The following is a 6,784-nucleotide window of genomic DNA, read 5'->3' as shown; positions in this document are numbered from 1 at the left end:
TGGTGGCCATTGTTTCTAGTGAGTGGGATACTCCCATCAGGTTTCCTCATGAGTTCATTGAGTATCGTTGACTGCAGAGGCCACAACTTTGTTTTCTGCTGCTGCAGAACATGCCTTCACATTCTGGGATAGGAACTTGCCTTCTGGTGCCTCTGACTCCTCACCATTGCAGGCTTTCCATCCATCTTCCAGCCCCTGGGTGAGTGCTTGTCCTCCATCCCAGCCTCCATTCACCAGTGTTGCCCTTTTCCTGGATGCCAGCATGGGGCTGCATCCACAGCCTCAGCCAGCTACTGCAGCACCTCCAGACCTGTCTCGGTTTGTGCATTTCTGCCTCCTTGGCTCAAAGAGTTTTGCAGAATATAGTCCCTTTTCCCACATTACACTGTTAAAGGCAGCAGACTGTGGTGGGTTGACCCTGGCTGGATGCCAGGTGCCCCCCAAAGCTGTTCTGTCACTCCACCTCCTAAACTGGACAGGGGAGAGAAAATATAACCAAAGACTCATGGGTTGAGACAAGGACAGGGAGACATCACTCACTAATTACTGTCATGAGCAAAACCGACTCGACCTGGGGAAATTCATTTAATTTTATTACTAATCAAATCAGAGTAGGAGAATGAGAAAAAAAAAATTTAAAACACCTTCCTCCCACTCTCCCTTCCCAGGCTCAACTTTGCTCCCGATTTCTCTACCTCCTCCCCTCCAGCAGTGCAGTGGGGCAGGGGATGGGAGATCCAGTCAGTTCATCACCTGTTGTCTCTGCCACTCCTTCCTCCTCACACTCCTCCCCTACTCCAGCGTGATGTCCCTCCCATGGGAGACAGTCCTCCATGAGCTTCTTCAGTGTAAGTCCTTCCCATGGGCTGCAGCTCTTCACAAACTGTCCCAGCGTGAGTCCCTTCCACTGGGGCCACAGGTCCTGCCAGGACCCTGCTCCAGCACAGGCTTCCCATGGGGTCACAGCCTCCTTTGGGCATGCTCCTGCTCCAGTGTGGGGTCCCCCACGGGCTGCAGGTGAAGATCTGCTCCCCCGTGGGCCTCCCTGGGTGCAGGGCACAGCTGCCTCACCATGGGCTGCACCACGGGCTGCAGGGGAACCTCTGCTCCAGGCCTGGAGCACCTCCTGCCCCTCCTGCTTCACTGACCTGCGTGTCTGCAGGGCTGTTTCTCTCACATATTCTCACTCCTCTCTCCAGCTGCAGTTACACAGTTGTTGGGGTTTTTCCCCCTTCTAAAATACATTATCCCAGAAATACTCCCACTGTCACTGATGGCCTCGACCTTGGCCAGTGGTGGGTCCGTCTTGGAGCTGGCTGGCATTGTCTCCATCAGACATGGGGGAAGCTTCTGGCAGCTTCTCACAGAAGCCACCCCTGTAGCCCCTTTGCTACTCAAACCTTGTCATGCAAACCCACTACACAGGTGGATGGATAGACAAGAGGATGGAAGGATGGATGAAGGGATGAGTGACCAGACTGACTGTCTAGAAAGCAAGTGTGGCATTTTGGGCACATCTCCTCTAGGTGATAACCAGTCTTCCAGCCACCTCTCTTGCATTCCCTCTCCCCCTTCCCATTACACTTCAGGGCTGAGCAGGCCAGAGGGAAGGTGCCTGTGCTCAGACCTGGCAGGTCCCCATCACTCTCACCGGCAGGGAGGAGGCTCCATTTTCCTGCAGGATTGCTGCTTGTACCATCTGTCCTGCACTGGGGCCGGGAATGTTCCCTCCCTGTCTGCTGCTTCTCTCAGGAACAAAAGTTAGTGAAGATTTATCACAGCACTAAACCTCAAATTGAGCACATTTGAAAGAAGAACAATTTATTCATCAAAAATACAGCTTCATTTTATCTGCAATTATTCTCAAGTTAAGGCCTCATTCAGCAAGCAGTTGGCTGAATAAACAGCAACTTTTTATGTCTAAACCATCTCATTTTGACATTTCATCACAAAGACAAATACAGGAGGACATAGCCTACCCAGACAACATTTGGAAAGTTCCCTGGCCATTTTTTCTTTTCCAAAGTGCTGGGACTTGGAGGTAGGGTTGGGGCAGGTCTTTCAGTCTTGCTTCTGACCAATATGGAAGGACCGGTTGGGCATCATGTGGGGCACAGCAATCACAAAAAGTGTGGTTCATTAGTTTTGACATTAAAAGAAAGAGAGCATCAAAAAAAAAAAAGACAGTTGGCTGCACAAACATGAACTTAATGAACTTATGGGGAAGATTTACCACCAGCAAGAGTCCCTCAGGAGGGCATCCTAGGGAAAAAAGAAATAAAGGACTGCAGGAAGTTACTAAAAGAGAGTATATTAGGTGCACAGCAGCTAAATATCCTGATGCAGAGGAACCACGGGACAACAGTAAAAGACCAATACTGCTGCATCAGGAGCACTTTAGTATCCTGAAAATCAAAAAGGAATCCTATAAAAATGGGAATGAGGGTATAAGGATGAGTGTACAGGGAAAGCTCAAGTGCATGGGGGTAGAATGAGAAAGGCTAAGGAGACAAGTGAGTTACAGCCAGCAAGAAGCATAAAAAGCAACAAAACAAGTTCCAGAAATACACTGGAAGGGTAATGGAGAGAAAAGACAGACAGCTCTAGTGTGTTGTGATGGAGAGAAGAAGCAAAGAAATTATACAGAGAAGTAAATGGTGCCTTCCTTGCCATGGTTTTCACAGTGTAAGGCTGTAACCAGTATCTAGAACAATTATCATTAGGAAGAGCTGAGGTCAATGTCAGGAAGGGAGCAGTTAGAGGATGCTGAGATAAGCTCAATGCATGAGTAGTCAGGGGTCAAGAAAAATTACCCTGGATAATTTAAGCAATCTCTGAACAATTAGCAGTAGTTTGTGACAAATTCTGAAGACCTGAAAGATCCCAGAGAAGCACATAAGTCTACCTGTAGAAAAAAATTTTTTAAAAATTTTAAAAAAGAAAAAAAAAAAAAAAAGAAGAAAAGGAAATTAAGAAATTGGGGAGATACAGATCAGACAGCCTGGTTCTAGTTTCTCAAAAAATTTTGGAACAAATTTTTGAATGACCCATTTGTAAAGACCTAGAGGATAATAATGTGATAAAAATAAAGAATAAAAAACAGCCAACACAACTTATCAGGAGCGAATCATGTCATGGTGATCTAATTTCCCTCTTTGCCAGGTTATTTGGTCTAGTGGAGGAAGAGGCAGCAGTGGATGTGATACATGTGATACATCTTAGGTGAAACTCCTAGTGCTGTCCTGCATGTCATTTTCATAAACAAGGTAGGGAAATACAATTTGAGTGAAAACATGGGAGGTGGGTAAAACTGAGTGCAAATTGGTGCTCAGAGTGAAGCCAGCCACCCTTTACTGGTGGCTGGGAGCGAGCTGCCAGGGCACTGCCAGGGAGCTGTCCCGGGACAGGCTGGGTGCCTTTTCTCTCCTGCAGCACGGCTGGTGGGCAGGTCAAAGCACGGGGGTGACACCTGGATGGATCCCCAAAGCCACTGGGGTTCCCCAATCGCCCAGCAGACACTCAGCAGTGTCAAGTTTCGCTTGGCAAGGAGGAGAGAGTCCGCGTGGCAGCAGCAGAGCAATGAAGGTGCGTCCTCCCGGGAGGTGGCTGGTGGAGCTGCCTGCAAGCCCAGCAGAGACACCCACCAGGAGCAAGACTGGGGGCTGGGGGGGATCGAGCATGGGATCTTCAGAGAGATACAGCAAGTGGGAACATGCGGAGGAGAATCCCAGCTGTGACCGGCCCTGCTGTCCCCTGCTCAGCCCTGCACACCTCCCATCCCTCCCAGCACCAGACCTCATGAGACACCCTTCTCCAGCCCCTTCAAAACATCTGTGGACTAAAGCAATTCCCCTTAACTGGACATTTCAGATGGTGGGATGTGCATGGCTTTGAGTAAAGCCTGTTAAATATAGGTCTATATACATATTCAGATTAAAATAATCTATTTTTATTTTTTAATTATGGTTCATGCACTAAATTAAAAATTCAATTCTTCCTCCAGCCCCACTCTTGAGCCTCTTGGCTTTTAAGCAATGATCAGTGAGAGGCTCAGCTCCGTCTGCCAGCTCAGCCCCTGGGCAGCACAAAAGGAGCCAGTCTCAGCGGCAGTGTTGGTGCTGTGGGCCCCAGGTAGCCACCACGCTGCAAAGAGGGGTGATGCTGCATGATGGAGCTCGCAGTTTAAACCAGTCCAGCACAAAACAGCAGGAATCATCCAACACAGAGGGGTGAGCTCCTGCCCCACTTCCTCATCTGGGCAGATGGCTTCCAGAAGGGCCCCCCAAAAGCTCCTCTCTGGGCAGCCCCAACCAAAACAAGTGTTTGAATCCACCCTGTGACCTTTGCTTCCCTGTTGCCTCCACCACTGCCAAGACCTGAGAAAATACCCTGATCTCAAAATGAAATATTGCAAAAAACCAAATTGACACAATCTTTGAGTTCAGCATCATGCATGCAGCCCCTCTGCTTTAAGAGGCTTGACAGTTTGGACTGGGAGGAAGGTGTGATGCTGCAATGTTTCTTTAGAGGGAGAAAAATATAGAAAAAAGGACGGGTTTTATTTTTAGAAGTTTTAGCAGCCAAATTGTTGTCAGGCCGTCTGTGCTCTGCTGAGCAGCACACAGTGTTGGGCACAGCCAAGAAGAGTTTTCTCACAGAGCAAAATGTCACGATAAAACCAGGTTTAATCAGAATCCCAGCACCCTTCACAGAAAAAAAATGCCAAATTTTGGACAATTTGTGTATTGTTTATCATGTTTTTTGTTACTGTGAACCAGTAATGGGTAGAGAAATGTGGCACTGGGGCTGAACTGTTACTTTCTTTGGGAACAAGCCACGTTCCCCACTGATGCCCTCTGGTGATGCTGAACAGCCAAAAGGAGGTTTGGGAGATTAGCTATTCTCTTCCATCCACCACCACCACCCAACTTGGTCCTTCATTGCTCTGCAACTGGAGATGCTTCCAAAAGACCCAAGAAAGGATATGGATCATCTTCTTATTTCTCTTTGTTTTCTGGTCTTGGACATTTGCCTCATCTTTCCAGGGCTCAACAATCTCATTACAGACTCACAGAACTGCTGAGTTTGGAGGAACCTCTGGAGACAAGCCCCTGCTCAGGCAGGATCACCTAGAGGAGGCTGCTCAAGGGCCATCGCCTATTGGGGTTTGAATATCTCCAAGGATGGAGAGCAACAGCTTCCCTCGTGACAAGCTTCAGTGGCTTAATCCTCTCCACAGCTCTTCGTTGGACTCGGTCTAGTATGCCATCTCTCTTGTACTGGGGAGCCCACAACTGGGTGCAGCACTTCAGATGCCACCCCACTTACCTTTAAAATAAACCTAGATCTCCAGTAATTGTTTGCATCAGAGATCCAGGCTTTGGGAGCTCATGACCACAGCCGTCCCTACCTCTGCCCGGCCCCCAGCACAGGACCAGGCTGGCAGGCTGGCACACTGCAGCATGGTTGAGGGGATGCATGAGCCTGGGAAAGGGCAGCACCCCAAGCCCGGGCCAGCCCCAGGGTGGCCCAGCGGGCACCGGAGGGGGCCAGCAACAAGCATGGTCTGTGCAGCGCCGGCCAGCAGCTGCTGCGTGGGCACATGGTGCCTGCAGAGGTTTTGCCAAGCCCATCCTTGACACCGACTCCCAGGCACGTCCCAGGGAGAATTCGTTGCTTCAGATCCCTCATAAATGCCAAGTCAGTGTGTGATGGATGGGCTAGGAGCTCCTCCCAGGATGCTCTCCGCAGCAGCTCCAACGACTGTCCCTGGGAGCACCAATAAAATGCTGTTGCCGTTTGGACCAGGATGAGGTACACAGAGCACGGCCTGGCAAGGGGGATTTTGGGGGGAGCCCTGCGTCAGTCAGGTGGCCCAGGGCTATCACAGTGTCCCTAGGTGCAGGGCTGATAGACCTGACCTACCCTTGGTCTTGTTGGGCACTGCCCCACGCACACCTACACCCCCTGCCTCCTCCAGCCCTCTGACATGCATGTTCCCCGACAAACACCCCTCGCCCTGCCTCAGCACCACTCACACACACACCCAGGGATGCACACGCATGCACACATGCTCTTGTGCACCATCCGGTGTGTGCTCACACCAGTGCCCCCACGCACCCCCACACCTTCATCCCACACCTGTAAAGACGCTGGTGGAGCTGGCCGCCAACGTGCTCGGCAGGAGGGCTCGTTCAGAGAGCTGCCATGTCCTCCACACGTGTCCCCAGCCCACCTGCCCTCTCCCAGCGCCCCACAGGACCGCGCGTGCTGCTGGGCGGGGAAGAGTAGGTGGGGAGTGCAGCCACCCAAGGGCAGCTTGGCATCTCAGTGCCACCCCAAACACCCACCTTAGGGCTCCCTAGGGATCTCGCCAAGCCCCTGCTGTCTCACACCTTCCCCCCATGCACGGGCAGCGCCCGGGCCACGACCAGGGCAGCGCTCTGGCTGGAGCGCTGGGCACTGGGACGCCTCGGCCACAGCTCAGCTGGAGCACAGAAGACTTTAGTTTTCAAAGAGAATTGAAGGGCCCGCAGTGCTGTGCTGGGGGGGAGGCCAGGAGGCCGGGGCAGGGCCTGGAGGAGCCTGAAGGGCTGCAGTGGGGATAATTCAAGGGAGCAGCCACTTCAGGAGTGGCCCAGACCTTGGGCTGGGCGTGAGGACCACCAAGAGAGAGTGGAACGAAAAACAGGACAAGCCCCTCCGTGGCTGCCTGACCACAGCATCGCCGCGGGTCCTCGCTGGCGGAGCCCCCAGCAGAGCCGCCCTCCGCGCTGCCCTGGCC

This window comes from Athene cunicularia, assembly GCF_003259725.1.
Source record: "Athene cunicularia isolate RWA chromosome 15 unlocalized genomic scaffold, athCun1 chr15_part1, whole genome shotgun sequence".
NCBI lineage: Eukaryota > Metazoa > Chordata > Aves > Strigiformes > Strigidae > Athene > Athene cunicularia.
This window is presented reverse-complemented; position numbering follows the sequence as displayed.